The 25,492-nt window shown below is 40.3% G+C and overlaps 1 protein-coding gene across 1 annotated transcript in view; it reads left to right on the forward strand.

The window, feature by feature from the left end:
• Positions 1–13,557: 13,557 nt before the first annotated feature.
• The window catches only part of Ctl2 (Choline transporter-like 2), a 90,152-nt gene continuing 78,217 nt past the window's right edge, over positions 13,558–25,492 (forward strand). The window contains exon 1 of the mRNA XM_065227117.1: positions 13,558–14,301. The gene's annotated coding sequence lies outside the window, so the exon portion shown is untranslated. The remainder of the gene's footprint in view (positions 14,302–25,492) is intronic.

The following is a 25,492-nucleotide window of genomic DNA, read 5'->3' on the forward strand; positions in this document are numbered from 1 at the left end:
TTCCGTTCCATTCGAAGAAAAAAGAAACCGTCAGTCAATCTTTCACGTGCAGCGAACAGCTTCACTTGCAGAACACTTGCATTCCTTTGTGTCTCGATTCAATCTCAATCTCAACCCACCTGCCTCCGAATAATAAGTGGTAGGTCCATGGAGAGTGAAAAAAAAACACCAAACGACCTTCCTCTTTCTTTGCGAACAGAATTCATAGACGACGTGCGCACCCAACCATCCCACCACCATCCATCGACGGAGCCCAACATAAATAAACAAACTCTCGATTACATGCATTTACCGCCCAACCCAACCTGCGCTGGCTTCGGCGAGCAACAACTCGCTGCATATTTTCGCATCCAGCGAGTGGCGCTTCATCCCACCACCCAGCCAACCCATTCAACCAAAAGGTATTTGACTTCGAAACAATCAAAACATACACTTTTCCTCGCTCTCCTCTCGCGTCACGGATGCATCCGATTCTTCTTCTTTGGCTTCATTACGTCGCTACTGGCCCTCAACTTATAGCGAATTCGTTTATGATTCAGTTCAGTTTGCACTGACAAAAATTTCGGTTGAGCACCTCCACAGTTGTTAATTTGAGCGCTTTCTAAGCCTGTACCATTTATGCATTAGTATTATTGTGTGGAATCATCATACTTTATTATGCCCAGGGTAGTCGAGAAATTTCTCAACCCAAAACATTCCTAAACCGGACCGGGAGTCGAACCCAGTCATGCTGCGCCTTTACCGACTGAGCTATGGGAGGCCCCCGGATGCATCCGATCCGATTCGATCGAAGCACCATCATAGGTGCAGGGAGATGAGAGGAAAATCATCGGAAAACGACTCTCACTGTTCGGTTCGCTCTCTGTTTTGATGGGGTTTTCTCTTTTGATTCTCTCACATGATTTCGGTCGCAGCATCAACATTTGAATTATGTACATATAGGAATGTTTGCCGGTGGAGCAATGTTTGAGCATTTCGTGATCGAAATTGAATGCTTTTGGCCGAAGCATAGTGGGCAAGAAGGTGTGTTCTGATGGCAAAAATCAATGCGATGTGTGAGAACATTTTAGTGGTGTCTATGGAGTGTGGAAAACTTGAATGCCTGAGTGTATGGACAAGGAAATATTTTCATATACCCGAGCCAAGCTTGATCTTCAGCTTGAGCCAAGCTTGAAATAAAAAAAAAATGTGCAGTTATGATGCATCCTATTTTAATACTCGAGTTGATCTCGTTTTGGTTGACCTAACGGTTAACGCAGCATAAATCAGAGCATAATTTTATACTGTTGAATCAAGCGTATAAATCCTGAGAAAAGGTTATCTTCCATTTGATTCCACTTTAGTTAATTTTGAATCCAACCTAATGTTTCTTAATTTTTCGCAAGGGTACAATTTTGAAACTTCTATCACCGACGGTGCACGGTAAAAAACATCATGTTCATGTAAAAGGATTTGCTGTTGAATTTGCACTACTTGACAAACATTGCAATTCGATGTGCAGATCCCTTGGAAGAGATCATATCGATGCACGATGAAATCAACAGCCAATCACTTCACTTTGGATTGTATTGTACATCGTTGATGATGTGCTGTGCTTTGAACTCGAAATGTCAAGCATACTGATATTAAAAATCTATCACTTTAAATTTAACTAATTTATCCTTGGATTTCATGTTTGCTGAATATGGATTTAAATAATATGTTGCCTTGTTAATACTGCAACCCTTGTTATATGTTATTCACAATACGACCATAGAAAATGTATCATATTACTACCCAGATCACATGTTTCCAAGTGATATTGAACAACATTTCAAGGCTTGTAGTATACTAAAAGCAAGACGAGACATTCAGCAATAAATTTGATAAGTTTGACAATGGTTTGTAATAGAGGTTCTATTTTACACTATTATTGAATACAGCAACAATTTCATAATACTCACGCTCTAGAATGCAAATTATTTCGGGTGAAAATGAAGAGTTATCACTTCTCTTGTTGCCATCTTCGCGAGTAATGTTTAGCATGTGCGTTTTTGACATTTGCTTCCAAAAGCAAAACTAATACCATAGACAGACATACAAATTAGTACCGTTGTACTCCTTTAATCAAGTACCTCAAAACGTACAATTTGTGGTACTAGCTTAAAGCAGTACAACGGTAGTACAACAGTGAACTTTGTATGTCTGTACAAGGTATAATCAAATTCAATGGATGAAAACAGTGGTGCCAACGCTAATAAACAAATACCATAAACGAACTGTATCCCGGATGGGTAAACTATCCCAAAAATGGTTTGGATGATACCCCGAACACATCGTTAAGCTCTCCTTTATGGTTATTTTTATTAGGGAATTCAAATCATGATCATTTTAATTTAAAGGTGTTATACAGGACATATTTTTCAACGACAAATCACTTTGTTTCAAAATTCAAATCACATTAAAATCAATGATAAATCACATCGATTCGTAGTGCCGCATGACAGACTAAGTCATGTGCAAAAACATTTGGATTAGATCAGAGGCGTCGAGTGCCTCATTTGTTTACCTGTGCACCAAACTTTGTTCGTTATTGTTTAACACCACATATTAGTTTTTGTTTTAATTTTAAATGATCCATGAATTAGAGGTACATATTTTCAATTACTTTACTAATCACTACCTAACCTAACATTTCAAGGGTCTATCATCTTGTGTAAACAAAACTTGTGTGGCCTTTTTCGCGCTAACCGAAGTAGGAGGAATTTCAAAACTTAACTAATTCTCCTTTTTATCACAAGGCTAATTCTTTCGAGTGAAGTGTAATGAAGAATATCCGTCAAACACTTCCGAAAACATTTTTTGATATAAAACAGTGTCAAAATCTAGAGAAAATTCATGAAGTTCCCTGGGTAGCAAACTTGAATTAATCAACTTTTTAATCATCAGACCAACACTATCAGAATGAACCAGGAGAAGCTCATAGTTTTGACAGGCACACCGGTGCAACCATCGGTAATTGAGAGATTTACAAGTGACAAGAGAGTGAGAGAGAGCTTTTGTGCTCTCTTTCTCCATTAAGCTGGGTTTAGTTAGGGCAAGTCAATTGATCAAGTCAGTTGAATTCAACTGACTTGAACGCGAATTGAACGTGTAAACCATGCCATTCAACTGACTTGATCAACTCACTTAAATTGAAAAAAGTTGAACCAGGCTCAACTTTTCAAGCCAATTGAATTCAACTGACTTGATCAATTGACTTGCCCTGTCTAAACCCAGCATTACTCTCTTTGCCTGCAATCAGACATCCAAGTGCACAGCGATAAATGCACGCTTTAAACTGGGTTTATACAGGGCAAGTCAATTGATCAAGTCAGTTGAGTTCAACTGATTTGAACGCGAATTGTACGTGTAAACCATGCCATTCAACTGACTTGATCAACTCACTTGAATTGAAAAAAGTTGAACCAGGCTCAACTTTTCAAGCCAATTGAATTCAACTGAGTTGATCATTTGACTTGCCTAGTCTAAACCCAGCATTAGGCACCCATACATCACAAATGTTCTTCTAATTTAAACTCACACACTCAAACCGGTCTGCAAGTATGATACACGTCCAAAGCGTACCAGACTGCTATTTCTGTGTTGCTCCCGTTTGACGCGTGACTGCTGAAAGTTTCAATTACAACTAGTGGTGCAAACCGTCATGTATTGTGGAAAATGTGTGGTATGTTTCAAGAGGTGATAGAAGGTCTGCTTGGCTTACATCAGGCTTTGACCATTCACAAGCTTGCCACCAGCCACCCAAAAAAGCTAGCTTCAAGTTTGTCATGGTAGTGATATCGACATGCTTAGAAATCAAAGCATTAGGGATAAGGCAGACCACTGCAACTGAATTTAATCCTTTTTGAAGAAAACCAAGGCTGAAGATTTAATTAAACCACACTAGTTTGTTGGTACAATACGAAACTAACGATTTTAAATTAGCTCACCACTTTAGTAGCCTATTGGTTCCAAGCAAACGATTAACGTACCCTATTCTAGTTGAAATTCTATTACTACACTATGTTTGTTTTGATTCGCTATGAAAGTTTGACAGATAACATCAGGGGTGTGTGGATTCATGCAGAACATGCAGGGGTGAGTGAAATAGCTTGGGACTGCTTGGGACCGTTGTTCTGGTACTGAGTGAGCCAAAAATAATAATGATTTTCTTCGGGACCCAGTGGTCTTAGAGTTACCTCTATGCTAGTACAGCTATACCCAAGTAACAATGTTGGTTTTATAAGGGTTCTATAGACCATGATTAAGACTTGTAGAATGCTATACAACCTCTATAAAGCTTGCAATGTTATTTGGGAAATGTGATCATAAAATCTATAAAAATCTTAACGCATTTTTTTAAATTATTTACACCTGTGTCGTGCACAGATTAGATTAGATGTGACAACTTTTTACCGTGTGCTTCTATGACGCACAGCAGTTTTCCAGAACGGTGAAAAGCTTGGTGCCCCTGCTTTTGACATAGATAGATCAATGATTAATCTCCCTAGAATTGAGATCTAATATTATTTTTTTTTCAAAATGTTATAAAATATCATAACAGGAATTTTTGCTGAAGACACTAGGTATCTTTTTCTTGAAAGGCTGACTAAATGTAAATTGGTACGCCCTTCGCGTGCCGCTAGCACGCCTCTAGTGTTGGGAATCGAACATCTTTAACAGTGGTTTGTTTACACTTCTATAGAGAACAACTGGTGCAAATTTGATCAAAGTAGTCGATCGCGTTCAGAATTTGACGTTCTTTTGGAACTCGAAGGAAGAAAAAATATTGTGCACAAACACCTGGAAAATCCGGAGTGGTCCGGTTCCAAGCTGGCTAAAGTGCTGAAGATGCCGAAAACAACAGTTTGTCGAGTGCTCAAAACCTACAAGGAAGCCCTGAGTGTGGAAAGGAATCTGCGGACCTACGAAAAAACTGGAACCAAGGATCGTCAGCTGTGTAGCAAGGTGTTGAGGTGCGTTAAAGCCAACCCCGGTCTTTCGATCCGATATGTGGCCAGAAGGTACAACGTCAACTTTCAAGCGGTGCGGAACACTCTTGCCAGGGAAGGATTCAAGTTGTACGAAGCCAGTAAACATCCGAACCGGCACATGAAGCAGAATTCCGTGGCTAAAAAGCGTGCAAGGTTCTTGTACGACCGTGTTTTGACAAAACACAAGGGCTGCACGTTGATCGATAACGAAACACACGTCAAACTCGATTTTAAGCAGCTTCCCGGTTAAAAGTATTACATCGCAACTGGACATGATTTGGCAAGCGATTTGCTGTTGTGGCCTGAAAACGGAACCATTCGTCACATCCTCGATGGTGACTTCCTAAGTTTACATCGAAGAATGCCTGAAAAAGCGTGTATTGCCATTCATCCGCAAGCATAGGGGCAAAGTCATCATTTGGTCCGATTTAGCCAACTGCCACTACTCCAAGGTGGTTCCGCCAACAAGATCGATTTTGTCCTCAAGCTAATTAATTCTCCGAATTGCCCGGAATTTCGACCAATCGAAAAATACTGGACAATTTCAAAGCAGCGACTTCGACGAAGTGGCGGGGCACTCAAGGACATCCAGCAAATGCGGGCAAAATGGAAGAAATGCGCTGATTCTGAGTTCGTTTCCTCTGTGCGGGCGCTGATGGGCTCCATCAAGAGAAAGGTTAAAGATTTCGTTCGAACTGGAGAAATGTAACCATCTAATGCTGTAACTTTGAAGTTTTAATAACAGTACTATAAAGCAACCATGAATGGACTTTTTAAACTTATTGCATCACGAATTTCAGGTCTATTTGTGCGTACCAATTTACTTTTAGTCAGCCATTTTATCTCAGTGAAATATGGAACGTTTTTCATGTAAAACCACTTAATAGAAGTTCTTACTTTACAATTATTTTCTTTAAGCTTCTGATTTGAAATGTTCTACAAAATTATTCAATTTTGTAAAACTTTAAGGAGTTTTGTAGATGTTGAGGATACGTTACATAGGATACAGGATATTCTTTCAGACATCCTTCCTAAACAGCAGGTAATATTCAAAAGATCTCCAGATAGACGAAGATATTAGTAAAGTTTATTGGATATTTTTTCAAGACTTCTGGTTGATCAAGTTCTGAAGACCTCCAACTGCTAGAAATACAATTGAAGTCTCTATATTTTCTTCAAGACTGCAGGACAGTGATGGGAAAAATCCAAAATCTGGAACGGCCGAAAAATTCTGCTGATCTTGAGATCAGCAAAAGCACAAAGCAGAAAATCACGGCTGATTTTAACCTTCACTGATTTTGAGGTAACCAAATCATGAAACGGAAAATCAAACCTTGGTACAACAGTCAAAGTAAGAAACCGATATCCATCGCCATTTTGGAATCCAAGATCGCACCAAAATCCAATATGGCGGCCTCCGTACAACGTATATGCAGCTAAACCCATGCAATATGAGTATAGAATGCACTCGATGATGTAGGGTTCGGACTTGATTTAAAAAAACTATTTATTCAATTGATACACTGTATTTATTCTGCTTCCTCAACAATGTGAACCTACTCACTCTCCGTCCATCTTTGTTCTCCTCTTCCCGTGCTTCCATCTCCTTCAGGGTTGCCACTTTGGTAGAGCTGTGCGATTCCATAGAACTACGACGAGGGCTGTGACCCTACAATCCCCCTTTCACTTTAATTTTAGTGCGGAAGATAATCCTTGAACTTACTGGGTTCCTTCCTATTACGCTTCACATGTTGCCTATGGTCGCTTGATCCATTATCTTCTGTAGGTCCTTTAACGTTCGATTGCCGTTCGTCTTCAGGATCCGGATGTAATGTGTTCTCAATAGGTCCTGACCTTGGAACACTGCCTGGTGAGCTTGCTGGTGTGATATCTAAAAACTTCTTGAGGTGCGCTATATTCCGGCGGCATTCTTTACCAGTTTTCAAACATCGCAATGTCACATCTGCCCCGCATCGTCGTATAACAATATGTTTTTCCGGATTAAAATCAGTGCTTAGCTTATTTTCCTTTCTAAATCTTTTTACTAATACCTGATCTCCCACCTCGATGTCACTTTGGCGAGCCCTTCGCTTGTGGTCTGCATAAACCCTCCCCTTTTCCTTTTGTGTTCGGTCAAAATCACTAGCTCCTTCATCATAATGAACTTCGCGAGGTATTTGAGGAAGTTTGTTGCGAATCCTCCTTCCAAACATTAAGTCAAAAGGAGACCGGCCAGTGGTCGGATGGGGAGTTGAGTGGTACGACAATATGTACTGATCCAGGACCCTTCTCCAATCTTGACCCAATTCCTGAGCAATCTTCAATCTTTTTAATATGGAGCGGTTTTGTCGCTCAACCTCTCCGTTTTGTTGTGGCCAGTAGGGTATTGTGTTTATCAACCGGATGCCCATGTCCTGACAGAAGCCTTTAAAGTCCTCGCAGGTCGTATTCAGCTGTGGACCATTGTCAGCGCGCAAAGTTAGTGGTACACCATATCGGCTGAAAATCCTCGAAAGTTGTAGAATTGTTTCCTTTGCAGTGGTCTGCGTCATTTCACATACCTCGATGAAACGACTGTAATAATCAACAACGACAAACAGCGTATGGCCATCTGGTAGTGGACCCAAGAAATCCACAGCTAGTTCTTCCCAGGGCCCAAAAGGCATTTCCTTACGGACCATTGGCATAGGTGGTTCAGGAGCAGCAACCAGAATACACGAACGACATTTTTTAACAAATTCTTCCACCGCAGCATCCATTTTAGGCCACCATACAGCACTTCGCAGATGGGATTTCATCATGCGCATTCCGATATGTCCCTCGTGAGCAACACGCAATACCCGATCCCGTAAAACCGCTGGTATTACTACCCTATCAGTTCTTAGGAGAACGTCATCGCAACGGCAAAGTTCGTTGGCTACTATGCGGAAAGATAGCGGCAACTCTTCGAAATTGTTCTGATCCAAGCATTCCAAAACATGACGTATTTCTGTATCATCACGTGATGCACTAACAATCTCTTTCCAATCCAATGCAGCTGTTGTTGCAGCATCTTGCGCCACTTGTTTGATAGTAAGCTCCTCAGAAGAATCAAATGGGACCGGTTTAAGTGTTTCAAGCCGAGACAAAACATCCGCTATGTCCTTCTCACCAGGTATGTAGATTACTTTGTAATCGAATGCTTGTATTCTCAAAACCCACCGCTCAATTCTGGCACAAGGTCTGGAACGCACGGTAAACAGGTACTCTAATGCCTTACAATCTGTGAGTATATCGAATTCGTTTCCATAAAGATATGTGTAAAATCGTTCAACACTCCAGACGATTGCTAAAGCCTCCTTTTCGGTTTGGCAGTATTTCTTTTCCGTGTCTGTTAGTGATTTGGATGCACAGTTAACAATTCTACTGCACCCTGATGCATCTGTTTGTAGTAGCAATGCTCCTAGCCCTGTTGGACTTGCGTCAGCCATTACTGCGGTACGGTCTTCTTTATTAAAGAACCCTAACTTCTGCGCGTTTGCCATACTTTGATTCCACGATCCCGTCGCCAATTTGTAGGGTTCGGACTTGATTTAAAACAACTATTTATTCAATTGATACACTGTATTTATTCTGCTTCCTCAACAATGTGAACCTACTCACTCACCGTCTATCATTGTTCTCCTCTTCCCGTGCTGCCATCTCCTTCAGGGTTGCCACTTTGCTAGAGCTGTGCGATTCCATAGAACTACGACGAGGGCTTTGACCCTACAGATGAGTTGAAGTGAAAAATCGACATCCGCCGCCATTTTGGAATCCAATATGGTGGACCAAAATCCAATATGGCGGTACCTAAACAGCGTATATGCATCTAAATCCATGCATAATGGGTATCTATGGAATGGGCTCGATGAGTTGAAGTGGCAAATCAACATCCGCCGCCATTTTGGAATCCAATATGGCGGCCTCCGGACAGCGTATATGCATTAGACTGATGCAAAATTTGAAATTTTCGCTCCACGGTGTTCAAACGGTTTCAAATCGGGTCCTGATTAGCCTCCAAAAGTTTAAACTCATTTGATAAGAAACTGACTTGGCACAAACCATTTGAAGTTTATATGGAAATTACTATGGGAAAACAAAACTTTTTGTTCATTTTCTTTTAGCTTTTTTACGTATTGTACTGTTAACAAATTCTATTGCCATTCTTATGGGAATTTTTATCAGCTACAGCTTTGCAGAAAATTGTTTTTCAGTCAAACGTCAAATTAAATAGTTATTAATTGTTTAAAAGATTGATAATCTTATGGCAAGATTAAGCAGCTGTATTGTGGGCAACACTGTATTCTGCAGAGTGACATAGTAGCCAAGATTTTTGTCCTCTATTCTACGCGCCATAAACACCAATGTTGCCTGCTTAACAGTTGATTGAGCATAATCATAAGACATCAGCATCAATAATAACTTTTGTTCCTTACATTTGATCGAAAGTGGTCTTCAACAAAGTTATAGCTGAGAAAATTTTCAACAAGCTCCGCTATCATTTTTTAAAGTAGAGTAAACTGGTGAATTTTGAAATAGATATGAACCGAAATTATGATTTCTCCATAGTATTTCCCATATAAACTTCAAATGGTTTGTGCCAAGTCAGTTTCTCACTAAATGAGTTCTAATTTTGGGAGGCTTATCAGGGCCCAAATTAGAACCGTTTGAGCACTGTGGAGCGAAAATTTCAAATTTGGCATCAGTCTAATATGCATCTAAACACATGCAATATGGGTATCTATGGAATAGGTTCGATGAGTAGAAGTGGAAAATCGATATCCGCCGCCATTTTGGAATTCAAGATGTCTTTATAAACAGCGAATATGCATCTAAAGCGAATGGGCTGTTAAAACTAAGAAAATGGAAAGATTTTTTTTTATTTTAGTGTGTAAAATCTTATTTGCTGTGCAGTTCACTTTTTATTTTCTAGATATTCCTTTCATATACCTTCCATCTGCAGGAGCAAGATCGAAAATCGGTTCAATTATACAAAAGTAATGAATTTTCAAAGTCCATGATACTAGATTTTCCATGCATTTTCAAGACATGTTTTTCGATCACCCTTGTGAAATTTTCGAAATGAAAAAAAGATTTAACTTCAACTCTGTTCCAACCTCTAAATCAAGTTCTATTACGCCCAAATTTTTCAAAGGGTCATTTTTGTATAAGGTTTTGTGTAAAGGTTCAGTGGTCTTTTTTCCCTATAACTGTATGTATATGATGACAGTTCGAATTATTATGATTAGTTGAGTACTTCAGTGGCACCATTATGCCAAAAGCGGCCACATTCCCAACTAATTTGAAATGACTTTTAGGGCGTACGAACCCAAGTAACATAAATTCATAGAATGAGGTTGAGTAAACTGCTATACAACCAAAACCAGTCATACAAAGGTTATGTAAACTGTTATCGAACATGCGTGTTGCTTGGGAAGGATGCGGTTGCAAGAGTTATGTCTGTTTGTCTGTGTCACGACCTTCTACTTGGAAAGCAGAAATGGTAACCACTATTCTACTAATTACGTCTTATTCACCCCTATTCTGTATTTCGTTTCGAACGAAATTCTCATACAAAAAAATATTTTTTTGCATGAGAATTTCGTTCGAAACGAAATACAGAATAGGGGTGATTGTTAGGCTGAACCACCTTTATTCAGCAATATTGTAATGCAATGCCATGACATCTAACAATGGAGCTAGAAAACATTTATTAGATAAATAGAGCATGTTATTAAATCAATTGAAAACAATCGAATTAAAGCGTCAATGAATGTGCCAATTACATCAGTTCGCGTTAGGCTTTCAACGGCACCAGTTCAGCTCCTGCCATGCTCTGTGTGTGCATTTGTCTTCCCTTTGCTTGGTGCGTGCTGCAGTTCTACTTCCCGGACGAAAGGTGCTTGACGAATGTTGTCGTCGGCGTGTTTGTGCGTTAGAGTTGTGTTTCAGAAATGCAATCGAAGTGTGCCATGGTCACTATTAGCAAAATGGATGAGGAGAGGGGAAATGACAACTCCCTGTCTTTAACATTTCGTGAAAAGAGGGCGGGCTCTTCTCCCCATTCATTGGGAGAAGACTCCTATTGGATGGCGTATGTTTTGACCGGTTGTATGACCCAGTTGTTGGAAGGAGATTCTCATTTATCCGGAACAGTGAAGAGAGTCCACAGTATATCGACAGTTGTCTTGCTACACACTTAAACAGAGACCCTGAGTTCGGTAAAAAAAAATTACCGTCTTAGATCGGTAATGCTGAAAATTACAGATGTTTCGGTATTTTCTCGCTTTATTGCTGAAAACTGTAAATGAAATGACCGAATTTCGGTAATTTCATTTTAATTTACCGAAAACGGTAACCATTTTTACCGGCAGGTCTTTAATCAGCCTCATCACTGACTTCGGTGAAATATTTTACTGAATTTTCGGTAAACAAAGCGTTCCATTACTGAGTTCGGTAATGGTCTAGGTAAACGTCAAATCCACCATATTTTTATTTTGGAGGCGAACCAGCCCCAGGCTGAAAGCCTCCCTAATAAAGATAAATCAATTAATTAATTATTGTTATTTTCGATCGACTTTAAAAGCGTTCGTGCTTGTGAAAAACAAGAAGGTGAAATTATGGAAGCTGTTATTCAACACCAAAATGAGTGAATCGTAGATATTTTCCGTAAATAATTAATTTTCGTTATCTAAATAAATAGCGATTACAGATGGCCGATGTTGTTGCTTGTTTTTTCTGTCGGTCCAAGTTCCATTCCCGTTGGCGACGATCTGAAAACAGCATTTGGAATATTCTTCCAAAGCTTCCTTGTTTTCAGTGTAGCGCCCAATCCTTCCGACAAAAACTTGGTTTTGTTCATTGGTGGTGCAATTTGCAACACTAACTTATTGATCACGACAACAGCCAAATTTTTGCATGGGTTGCAGTGACCGCCACCATGAAACAATATTAAAGAAAATTACAGTTGAGTCGGTTACCTTTTTAGAAAATTACAAATCTCTCGGTAATTTTCGATTTGCATATCGTCCTCAAAATTACAGTTCTCCGGTAAAGTCGACTACAAATCAAGCAATGCACATCGGTAAACGTTACCGATCGTTCGGTAAATTTGACAGCTAATTTTGCTGATCCAGTTTACAGATTTTTCGGTAATGTTCTCGATTACCGAAAACATTACCGACCGTTCAGCTTTTGAGAATTCGGTAAATGAATTACCGAAGTCGGTGATTTTTTCTAAGTGTGTACAGTGAGTGGTAGTTCCATAGCATCATCATCAATGAATGTGCAAATTACATTTATTTAGTTTATTTTTAGAGCAAACTTCTGGTGTTAAATCAGGAAGACAGCCAATGATAAAGCTTTTAATAAGTGTCAAATAATCAGATCAAAGCAAACAGCGGAATAAAGATGCATCTATCGATTTCTATGGACTTTTTTTCAGCACAAAATTCGACGACTCGTTTTATTCAGCATTGTACACTGTAATACAGCATTTTTTTTCAATATATATGCTTATTTGTGACTCTGAATTGTTTGTTGGGAAGTTTGATATATTTTCAATAGTTTACTAATGATAAAGTACACAGCGACAATTTTGTAAATTTACATTTGGCACATTGATTTAGGTACTGACCTTAGTTGAAACATACCGCCATTCAACTCTAATTTTACGTGAAAGTATTAAATAATCCATTAACGTGTATTTAATTTTATCTGCATCGGTGTTTTTACATAGCAGAGAAATCATCTGCGTTTTCAAAGAACAGAAATATTAATTTACATGGTCGTGTAAATTTGAGTTTTAATTCATTGAATTATTGATCGATGCGTGTGTAATTATATAAATTCAAAATCCTGCTCCAGTTTGTAGTTTGCAATTACAACTGAATCATACATCACATCTGAATCAAATGGTGTGATGAGATTTGAAATCCATCTATAAATGGCAAAGTTGTAAGCGTTTAAAACTTGACCTATTTCGTCACACATTATTTCTTTTGATTTGTACCCCAGTATATTCCACAAAATCGTAGTTCTACGTCAAAAACATGTACTTATACTACCCTGAAGATCTCCTCGCAAAGCCCATGGAATTCTTTTCAGACTTAGCATGGAATTCTCGTCGGAACTAAGCCAATAGTATTCTTTACAAAATTCCCAAGAATTTCTCTTCAAAAAATCCTTCAAACTAGCCCAATTCTGAACAATTATTGCTTTATTTCACAAGTCAGACCTAATTGAAATAAATACCCATTATAGCGAGCATGTTTGCTATTGAACATTGAACCATAGTGCTCGGCAACAACGTCAAAACAACAACTTTTGGGTGGAAAGCGGAGATCACTGATGGCACGGGGGGGGGGGGACCAAAAACCATTTACATACAGAAAAACCCAAAAACCAGCCAGAGAGTGCGACAACAAAGTGAGCGATCACAACAACACGGAGCATAGCAGCGATAGCAAACTGCTCGTATCTAGTGAGCCGTGCCGTACTTTCATTCGTTTGCATCCACTCGGGTCGCGTGGTCGTATTTCTCGGCTCTCAGTCAGCATCCCGATAGCTAAGGTCCACGGTTTCGGCTCGGTTCCGAGAAACACTGTAGTGCTCTATCAAGGCGTGGGGGTGTTTGGGCACAGTCAGCGGCGTACGAAACGGGTTTCGTTTGAATACAGGATTGTGTAAATTCGTGCATTGGGGGTTTTTCGGTGGCCCAGCATCCGTGTCGCTCTACCCGAATTAAACTGGCAGAAATTGTCGACGATAAGTGTATGTGTGTTTGTGTGTGCTAGTGCGTGCTCTGTGCATCTAAAATTGCGGCGGAAGTCGTAAAATTAAAGTTTATTTCGAGTGCAAAGTGTCATTCTTGAAGAATCCTACCGTACCTATCGACGAGAAACATGTGCCAGTGAAGCTTTGTGTTCTCGCGGTCTCGTCGTCGGATATTCCGCACAACAACAACAACAACTAAATAGTATTGTTCCGAATCGGGAACACAAAGAGAGGTCGGAGAACTGGAGTGTCCGTTATTGCGGAACGGGAAACCGACGCTTTCATCTTTGGAAAAGAGTACAAAAGAGCGCCAGCAAAGAGGCGAGAGAGAAAGAGCACGAAGGTGGTTGTCCCCAGTTGTCCATATCCAAACCAGCATCCTCCTCGAGTCGTAGATCACAGACAGACATCACAGTCAGCTGTTTGTACCAAGGAGGCGGAGTGGGGCACATAAAGGAAAACGTACCAAGTGGGAACTAGACGCGAGACGGTAAGTTCGTTTTTACACACGAGATGCAGTTTTTACTACGAACAGAGTTTCTCTTTCTCTTTTGGTTCGATGTTATGTTTTGTGGGCAACGTCATATTCCGCCCCGCGCGGGACTTTTGAGCTTTTTTCACCTTGTTTTCTGCTTCATATTCTCGATTCATAACAAAGTTTTTCTTTGAGTATTGCTGTTTGTTGTGCAATTCGCTGTTTAGGTGATCTGAACACTAGTCTACGCTCGTGTGTGTTTGATTAGCATCCACAATATAATTTACCAAGTGCTGACGTCTCACATCATTTGAATTCAACGCGCAAATAAAACATTTAAGCATCTTTCTCCACTGGCACTGGCCTTTCGTCCATTCGCGCTTGATTGAATTCAATCGTCTTTCTCCTAGCTGTCAGGGTAATACAAGACGCTCATCGTAGCAGGCTGTTGCGCTTGACCATGATTGCTGACAGCCGTTTCTCTTAAAATCTGGGCTTCAGGCGTCTTCGATCGACCACAAAATGAATCATCAGTCTCCACGTCAATATATAAGTATTAGTAACGAATTTGAACGATTTACGTTTCCAATTGATAACTGCCAGTCAGTGGCAATGACTCGTAGGAACAATTACCCGAGAAAAGTCGAGCATCAAATTACAGCTAAATGAAAACCAATTTTGCTATCATCATCAAATTGAAATTATAATTTGATTTCAGTTTACGATTTATATAAAATATTGTTTTCATTTTGCTAAAATTTTCTCACAAATCACAATCCTCATTTTGTTTTCATAGATAGCAGAACTATAGTAGTCCATTTGATATTTACTGAGGAATGGTTTGCTCTCAATTTCGGTATTATAACCGTTAAAACGACCAAAACGAGAGCAACCGGACTAAACATCACACCATCAAATTTAGTTTGCGATTTGATCTCAGACTCTGCTCGGGTAGTCACCGAAAACGGTGACGGCGTTGCTCAATGCAAATTGGTACCTACTTAAATGCATTGTTCCATCTTCAAGGTTAAACTTCTTGTTGGCCATTAGCGTGCGTTGTAACACGGCTATGATATGCATGCATATAATATAGTGACACTAATGGTGGTGTAATTTAACCTTCACTGTTGGTGATAGGAACATGATAGATAATGACACCCAAGGCACCGCAACGTCGTCTGTCGTCAATGAGCAGCGTTGAAGTAGTTGGCATTACTTAAAAAAAACTACAGTCGTCATTTGCTGATTAGGACGCATTCTCATCCCATATAACAAATTCCATTCGATAGTTGAGATGGGTTTGATTAAAGCTCTTTAAAGGGTTATACGGTCAAAATTTGGTCAATATCAACTTGACGTATTTCTTTCAATTTTGCATTTAAAAAACCTGAACACCCCTCATTTTGAAGGTGTGTGTGTGTAGAATGTTGCTCCTATTTTGATTTTGGAATTCACTCTTCAGTTGTCAAAATGCCTTCCAAGCAAGAAGAGCAGCGTATCAAAATTTTGCTCGCGCATCGCGAAAATCCGAGCTACTCGCACGCAAAGTTGGCAAAATCGCTAAAAGTTGCCAAATCAACCGTTACAAATGTAATTAAAGTGTTTGGGGAACGTTTGTCGACAGCCAGGAAGTCTGGATCGGGGGGAAATCGAAAACCGGAAGCCGCTGAGACGACAAAGAGAGTTGCCGGTAGTTTCAAGCGAAACCCTAACCTCTCTCTCCGAGATGCCGCAAATAAGCTGGGTGTATCGTCTACAACCGTGCATCGAGCCAAAAAACGAGCCGGACTATCGACTTACAAGAAGGTAGTGACTCCAAATCGCGATGATAAACAAAATACGACGGCCAAAGCGCGATCCTGGAGGCTGTACACGACGATGCTGACGAAGTTTGACTGCGTGGTAATGGACGACGAAACCTACGTCAAAGCCGACTACAAGCAGCTTCCGGGACAGGAGTTTTATACGGCAAAAGGAAGGGGAAAGGTAGCAGATGTTTTCAAGCACATGAAACTGTCAAAGTTCGCAAAGAAATATCTGGTTTGGCAAGCCATCTGTACCTGTGGCTTGAAAAGCAGCATTTTCATAGCTTCCGGGACTGTCAACCAAGAAATTTACGTGAAAGAGTGTTTGAATAAACGTCTGCTGCCTTTCCTGAAGAAACACGGGTGTTCCGTACTGTTTTGGCCGGATTTGGCATCTTGCCATTACGGTAAAAAGGCCATGGAGTGGTACGCCGCCAACAACGTGCAGGTGGTTCCCAAGGACAAGAACCCTCCCAACACGCCAGAGCTCCGCCCAATTGAGAAATACTGGGCTATTGTCAAGCGGAACCTAAAGAAGACCAAAAAAACTGCTAAGGGCGAGCAGCAGTTCAAGGCAAACTGGCTTTCTGCGGCGAAGAAGGTGGACAAGGTGGCTGTACAAAATCTGATGGCAGGGGTCAAGCGTAAGGCCCGGCAATTCGGATTTGGAAAAGCGGAAGCCTAACTGAATATTTTTCCTGAATTTTATACTAATTGAACTTGAAAAAGAAATTTAATTTGATTTTTTAAATAAACGTTTTAACCGATTTACACGCGTTTTCCCTTGACCAAATTTTGACCGTATCACCCTTTAGTAAAAGTATGGACGACTGTCACCACAAAAATGAAAAAAAGTTGTTCAAATCGAGCAAAGCAGTGCATTTTGACGGTTCGATTGGAACAACTTTTGACATGCGGCCATACTTTTACTTAAAGGTTTGATGCTTTCAAAGTGAAGTGATTCATGTAAAACAGGTCACTAAATCAGTTTCAAGTATCAAAAAAGAAATGGTAAGACCTGTTATGGTCTTCTTATCCAGGTTGCACCATAATACATTAGGGAATTATCCCAAGTAACCAAAAGTTCCGCATTCAACGATAAAACTCACTTTCAAGTTCCATAAAGTTCAAATAAAGTTCTAACAGAACTTTCAAGTTCCATAAAGTTCGAATATAGTTCCTACAGAACTATCTACCCAAGTAACCAAAAGTTCCGCATTTAACGATAAAACCCACTTTCAAGTTCCATATAGTTTCGATGCGTACTCCTAGCAACTTGAAGTTCAAAAAAAATCCAAAAAGCATCCCTAAGCATTTCTTAGGAACTTCAGGCAAGGCTGAAAACATGGCCACAACAAAGTTCCGAACAAGTTCCCAGTGGAACTACTTATCAACTTTAAAGAATCTTAAAAGTTCCCTGCGGAACTTCTTAGCAACTTGAAAGTTTCTCAAAAGGTCCATCATAGCCAACATGAACCAATCCGCACTAGTCTTTATTAGTAACAAAATTTAATGTACGTAAATATGAAATGATCAGTGACTCAAATAAATCATAATTCTTATGTTTATGCAGTGCATCAATATTCCATCCAAACATAAAAAAGAAAAGAGCAATTTCCTGGATTTGAACCCGTGTAGTATTTGACATGCGATCTACGAACGCTAACCACTGCGCCAAAAGTGTGCTGGAATACAAGGCGGGCAAACACCAGTTTAAAATTCATCAAGGTGTTATGTTTCGTATTCAAGTCAGTCAGCTGGTACTGAAAACTCCAACAGTAGGCGGGACAACAGCTTACTCTAATATATTTCAGATGACGTAGCGGTTCGTGCTGGAGCTTTCACGCAGGAGGACTGGGTTTAATTTCTTCAATCAGCTCCAATACTACTACTAATGCTGATAAATCAATAAACGTTCATACCTGCCTTTAGAATTAACTTTCATAAAAGTGCGAACAAATATAAAATTGGTGTAGAGGACAAAAACCTTTTTAAATTTATTCTCTAAAAGTTCCGTTCAAGCTCCGCCAGAAGCTGCTTAGAATGCTCTTCAATTGTGCTACCGGAACTTTCAAGTTCTTATAACGACTTAAAATGAAGCTGCTTATAATTCTATAGACTACCTTCGAACAAGCTGCTTAAGGGAAGCTTACCGGCCCGAAAATAAAAAAAATATTTTCTGTACGTTTTTATTTTTCTAAAAATATTGGGAAAAAATATCAAAAATCCAAGAAAATCATATTCTTCCTTAGATTTTTTTCAAAAATTACATGTAAAAATATTTATATAATAAAAATTGGACTCTCAGAAAAACCGAAAAGTCGATGTTTTGTGGTTTTTTGAGTTCAACTTTATGCCATAATGACTTATAAAAAATGTTTTTGCACGTGATATTTCTTTAAAAAATTAGAAAAAATGAGCTTTTTTTAGATTTTTGATACCTTTTTTCAATAGTTTTAGAAAAACCAAAACGTAATTATTTTTTTTCGCAGCGGTGAACTTCCCCTTAAACCACAAATAGCCTTTTATCAGAACTTTTGGTTACTTGGGTTTGGACTCCTTGAAATTTAGGGAAGGCCAGGAATAATCAGGGAAGTTCAGAGGAAGTTTCGTAAAAGTTGGCGCAGTTCTGTGAACTTCAGAGCAGAATGTTCCATGAATATCAAAAAAATTTAGAAAAGTTTAGGACAGTTCCACTAATTTTAGGAAAGTAGTGAGAGAACTTCAGAAAAGTTACAGAAACATCGCAGTAGTTCCAAGAAATTCACGAAAGTCCAGAAAACTCCAGGGATCTATAAAACAATTCAATTAATTTCAGGACAGTTCCAAGAACACCATCAGGAGAATTTTGAAAACTTATGCGAGGTTCCGAAACCTTCAGGGAAGCTTCTAGAACTTCAGAGCAAACCCATTAACTTAAAGAAAATTGTAGGAACCTAATGAAAGTTACGAGGATTCGAAGTAAATTCCAAAAACTTCAGAGAAGGTTCATTTCTTTTCGGAACACATCTAGTAGATAGGTATGTAGAAGGGCCAAGGGGTAGGTCACTCCGCACACCAATCTTGTGTCATCTTTTTTGTCAGTGTGCCGCAGGTGTGCCAATTGTGCCGGTCATAGAGCAAGGTGCGATTGTTTGTAAAATACCCATCCCGGCAACCCGGTATTTCTGACACCTTGAGGATGACACGGGAAGTGGCGGGTGTGAGGTTGTTGACGGTGAAGTCACGCTTTGCACCAACTTGAAGAAAGGAAACAAGCGACTCTCCACTCCACGCCTAGATCTGTCTGACCGATTCAACCATCGTCCAGTGTTGGATTTCTTCGTCGCCGTTCAGATGGAAGCAATTTGTTGCGAATAGGGTATTGGAGATTCAGCATTGTTCCGATGAACACCACTAGGCTCAACGCGCGATCCCTACCAGAGAGTGCGGTGTTGGTTCGAAGGAGAATCCCAGCAATACTGGTAACGTGAGCAGCATGAACAAGAAAGCGCATACGTAAGACCGTAATCAAAACAAACAAAAAACAATTATTACCGAACGTGGTAGCGTGGGTTTATTAAATTATTATTCCTCTAAATAGTATAACGGTGAAATAAAATCTTAATTTATTGAAAATTAGTTAGAATAATTATAGCACAAGTAAGATACATTGAATTTGTTGGCGTTTACTACTTAAAACTAACTAAAATCTAACTAAATAGGTACCGGTCGATGAGTAAGCTCTAGGTTACCTAACCTAAGATATAAAGTGTGAAGATACACGATTAGTTTACAGTAAGTCCTTCCTTTTCTTATTAACTAGCTTATATTCTAAGATTATGTACAATTGAGTGAAAACTATGTACCACCTACTATACAATTTCGAACTTTACTCTAACTATGCGCAATAGGGAATCGATCTGTCGATCTGCACTAAAGTAAAGCGAGATCCATTTGCTAGGGGGAGACGGATTGGAAACTAAATTGTAAGTGATTAAAAATCTAACTATGTTAACTAAAATCTATAAATATAAATTTGTTTTAGCTTTGATCAGCTGTTAGCAAACGGTGATTCCAAAGAATAATTCCTGAAGAAATCCGAACAAGCATATTACCAAGAATGGCGCTTGGAACCAAGTAGCAGGATTGGACAATCCTGTAGACATAATTTCCCGAGGGATGATCCCAGCTCAGCTGCAATACGAATCGCTTTGGTTTAAGTTCAGACGAACACAACTGGCCTTCAGCCCCACAAATCCGTGAAGAGGAATTCGATCCCACGGATCTCGAAGCCAAAAGTGCATCGGCAGCACTTCCAGTGACAGTCCCAAGTATTCCCATATTCAGCCTTCGATCATCGTACATGAATCTCATACGCCTCACTGCATGGATACTCAGATTTCGCTACAAAACACAACCAACGAATCGCAACAATCGACGTCTAGGATTCCTCACAACGCTCGAACTTGATGAAGCTATAAAGCTATTGGTACGAGAAATTTCTCGCACGAGCTTAATACCCTGGACAGACTATGGCTTATATCACGTAATATAGGCTGTCTTGCAATGAGCACTCATACATAGGATTTCCAGTGAAAACTAGATGTATGAGTGCTCATTGCAAGACAGCCTATATTACATGATATAAGCCATAGTCTGTCCGGGGTATAAAGATCTGAAGAATGGCAGAGGAGTTCGAGAATCATCAAATATTATGGCAGCCGGCTCGATTGCGACCCATCGCAAACTCCCGAACATTCTCGACAAACATCATCCGTTCACATCGTCGTTGTCCACTACCATCGTAAGATGCTGCATGGTGGACAGCAACTCATGATTTCATCTATCCGAGAACGATTCTGGCCAACAAGCGTCCGGAAAGTCATCTACGAGTGCGTAACCTGCTTTAGAGTGAAGCCGAAAATTCCAGCAGACTTCCGAGACCAAACAACTTGCCTTTGAGAAAACTCACAAGGCTACGCAGTAAAGGAGAAACTTGCGTGCACATTCAATCATTTATTGTTGCCTCTCGATAGCCACATGCAACAGGCCACTTTGATAATAAACATGCACACTACTTCCCAATTATGCTGCGAATCCAGTTTTGTCGCTTCTGGCTGCTTCGTTATCGTTCCTGGCGCTTCGATCGTCGTAGAATGGCTCACCTTCAAAATGTGCTCTCCTCGTCACGTGAGTAATCGGACCGCCGAACAATGCACTGCAATGCACCAACAATTTTTCTATTGCGCCAAAGCTTATTCACTACATACACTGTGACACGCTGGACTGCAGAATATAGAGGATGTCCATGAATATACAGTCAAATAGCATGAAATGTTGTGAACAACTTCAATGACAGTTGTCCAGCAGTGCTCTCATGTTATTTACCACAATCCAATGCCTTCATGATTGTACCGAAGGTGTGCCGATGGATGTGCCCAAGCTGTGCCGAATCTAATTTCGGCCCAATGTGCTGAGTGACTTACCCCTTGAGAAGGGCCCTTTTTGATCATTTGCAGACCTTTCAATAATCTATATCTATTGTAACGGTAGACATTTTCGTTAGATTATATTTTTGTTACTTGGTCTAATTTATTTTCAAATATCCATTCTTAAATTAATCGTCGTTCAATTTGTAATATTAACTTAAATGGACTGAAAGTAAGCTAAATGAAACGATTAGTAGTTTGCAACTTGTATGCAAGTCAGTTGCCTACGCGTAAAGAGGTTAGCGAAACGTATTGCTTACGTAGCTTCTCCGAAGACTTTCACCATTCGTGTTTTTCGTTACTCGGATAGAGAAAATCGAATGGGATAGTTCTGAGAGTTGTTAGCAGTAGAAGGGAACAAGATAGACAGACTGAGTTCGATTGAAGAGGGAAAGAGATACTTCATTTGATCTCTCACGATCGTAACTAATGAAATCCGTTGAACTTCCATTTCCGGTAATCATGCCTTGGGACTTTTCTGAGGAAATTCAGTAATCGCCTCTTTCACTTTGATCCTGACTGTGATAGAAGAAGGGCGCGATTCTGTAGTTTTTTCCGCGGTGTGACTGGTTAGTAGCAGGAAAACGTGAAGTGTCCTCAGATTTATTTTAATCGATTCTATGTTCCCCGTATAGGCTAAAGCTAGATAGCATTATAGTGTTGTAATTGTTGTGCGAGAGTTGTGTAAGCGTTCCAGATAACGGCAAGGTAAAATCAATTTACGAAATTTGTGTGTGCCGATAATAGGTTAATTGTGTCGTTTGCACGGTTAACGACTTTCCGCGTGTTCGCTTTCTATAGGATTCAACAGCCAACAAAGCGACCGTTGATCAATAGCGCTGCCTCGCACCGCGGCTTTGTTTATTGTCGCCAACCCTTACCACGCTCGGGTATCAAAGCTTCCCGGTTGCCTATCCGAAGGGAGTTGCCTACGTTACCAAGGCACTCCGGCTAACGTCCAGCAAGCCACCATCCGCTGACTGAGTTCGGCAACTAAGAAACTTCAAGCGCAGTAGGAGGACATCAGCCGTCGTTGCAACGACGGCATCGGTCGGGCGAAAGCCCGTAAAGCTCGCCAACGTTTTACTAAAATTAATCTAACTTCATACCGCCTCTTCCAATAAAGTCCAAAACTATAGCGATAAATCAATAAACATCTGTTCAACCACCAGCCGAGATTTAAAAAATATATCTATTCACTATGTTTCAAAAAAACTGTCCACTAGGGTGTGTGCTCAATTTTGCGATACACTGTAGGTAGATCTGTGCCGCTCGCAGCACTTACCATATCCGGCTGCTGAGATTCGGATTTCCATCTTTTGACCACGTTCCTCACCCTTACGTCATTAGTGGCCAACTGCGACACGAGCGGATGCCAAGGCAGCTTTAAAACGCATGCTGTACTCGAAATTATAGACGATCGCTTGATAATTTGACCACGGAAACTGGATGCCATTTTTTCAATGCTTCCTGTATGTTTTCCGGACATGAGCAGAAACAGATGCTGTTTGTTATCTCAATGCGTGCGAGCTCCGAGGAAGCTAGATAAATAATGGTAGTACTTTGGAATCGTTTGCTCTGGGGGCCATGCCCAGCAAAGGTCAATTGCAAAATCGATCCAACAGTTAATTCTACCATTAGACGAGGCTTCATCCACCCCGAAAAAGTTCAAGACCATTCGGAATCGATTTTCCCGTATTTACCACCGAACACCACCGTCGCGTCGTACAATTATTTTTGTATTCGAAGGTGGTCCGACAATGTGCAAGAGGAAAACATAGGGGTTTGAAGGTGCGTGTGCTGGTGATGGTTTATTTCACTGCCAATGAGAACCAACCCAAATCTGAGTTCAGTTAACTCATAATCGCGAAAAGTGCAAGAACTCAGCGATGAGTAAATTTGTCTCATGTTTTCTTGTGGAAAACACTCAAAATTTCCGGCAGATTAGGAAAATTTACGAAAGTTTTACTCAGTCTAGGTGTGGTACAAATAGAATGAGAGAATCTAATATTTACTTATCTCATATTCGGAATTTTTTCCTAAAAAAAACTCAAGAAAATTTACTCACCGCTGAGTTTCTGCACTTTTTGCGATTCATGAGTAAACTGAACTCAAATTTGGATTGATCTCATTGGCCGTGTTGTTTGGCGCCATTCGCGAACCCCGCGTTTTCCGACTGCTCTAGGTCATGGTCGCTTTATGGGGCTATCTAACTGTAAGTTTTTTGTTTGGTCTTACTCAATGAGTATTCCACTTAAAAATATGTTTCCGAGACATCGGACATCGATGATGTAAGAAGCTTCGCTTATTTGAAGCGGTGACATTCGATATCTCAAAGAACGCTGTTCGGCCTGATTCCGCTGACTAGTACACACGATCGATTTACGTAATAATAAGAAAAGAAATTGTTTACAAAAATATCTTCACTCTTCTGACTGCGTTGACTGATGGGTGAGATGTCTTTCGTTTGTTTTTGTTCTTCGGACTTGGTTTTCCCACCCATGTGCTGGCGGCGACTTGGCACGTCATGGGTTGCTTTGTTGCTTGAACATGCCGCCACCGGCCGCCGCGATATGTGAATGTGGGAAAAATGTCTATTTAAAAATATATGTGCACATTGAGGTTGAACTGTTGTTGAGTGATTAGTTAGTAGAAAATGTAATGTTTGAAAAACATTGCATTATGGTGCTGAGTTACATTTATTGCTCAATGTAAGAATTTATAACAAAATTGAGTGCTGTCAAAAGCTACGTTGACAAAACTTAGCGGTTTTTATTTCAAGGTAAACAGGAACTACTAGGTGATAATCGTTGCGTCCGTAATAGCCGCTACTGCCACTGATCGAGCGGCAATCATCATTCGAATACCGGTATAAGGCACAATAGGGAAACCAATAATTATTACCTGAAGCTTTTTATCGCGCTGCTCTGGTTTAAAAAAAACAACACTCCAACCGGCGTTGCTTTGTTTACACCATTTAGCCGCTAACGAAAAGCTTCCAGTCGTAAAGTTCCCATCCGATCGAATCGAAACCGGATCTGCAGCGTGTAAATTATGCAATCACCGATCGAGGCAAATGGTGATCGATCTAATTCCGATTCAAACCAGTAGTTCTAGGCGTAAATCGATTCAAGATGTGAATTTGTTGTTCTCCGGCGAAAATAACGGAACAGTGTCGGAAGTATGCCTATGGTGGGAGGGTTATTACAATTCGGTTCGGAACACCGCCCGTCGAGACCTCGATCGGTTGCAAGGTGAGTAGCGGTGTTAGCAAGTAGGCGAGGTCTATAAAACGCGAAGCCTCCACCTCGCTTATTAGGTGAAAACGGGGAGCGCCACCTTCTTCTTCTTCTTCTTCTTCTTCTTCTTCTTCTTCTTCTTCTTCTTCTTCTTCTTCTTCTTCTTCTTCTTCTTCTTCTTCTTATTCTTCGCATTTCAAGCTTATTGCATATCGCATATTAGCTTATTGCGTGCTCTCAACTTATAGCAAATTTGTTTATTATTAAGTTCCAACCTGGATCGGGTATCAAGATCGGGTCTGCTTGTTTTCTTGCAAACGTCAGTTTGATCGTTTGTTTTTAAAACCTAGCTCAGGTTGAGGTTCGCACTGACAAAAAGTTCGGTTTCGCACCTTAATAATAAACAAATTCGCTATTAGTGTTCTAGATGCACTTCCACAGCTATTAATTGAGAGCTTTCGATGACTGGCCAATTGCTTACCGACCCCACTGACCAGCTGAAACACTGGTTTGAGCACTTCGAACAACTTCTTCAAGTTTCGACGGAAACCAGGCATCAACATCTCGACATGATCCGCCTAGGGTGCGGCGCATCACTCGCGTCAATTCCGAGGCCCCATCACTGCAGGAGATTGAAGCAGCTATCCGAAGCATGAAATCCATCAAGGCTCCAGGGGTCGATCGCATATCA

This window comes from Ochlerotatus camptorhynchus, unplaced genomic scaffold (assembly GCF_037179485.1).
Source record: "Ochlerotatus camptorhynchus isolate MF236.1 unplaced genomic scaffold, CSIRO-AGI_Acam_v1.1 ptg000022l, whole genome shotgun sequence".
Classification (NCBI taxonomy): Eukaryota; Metazoa; Arthropoda; class Insecta; order Diptera; family Culicidae; genus Ochlerotatus; species Ochlerotatus camptorhynchus.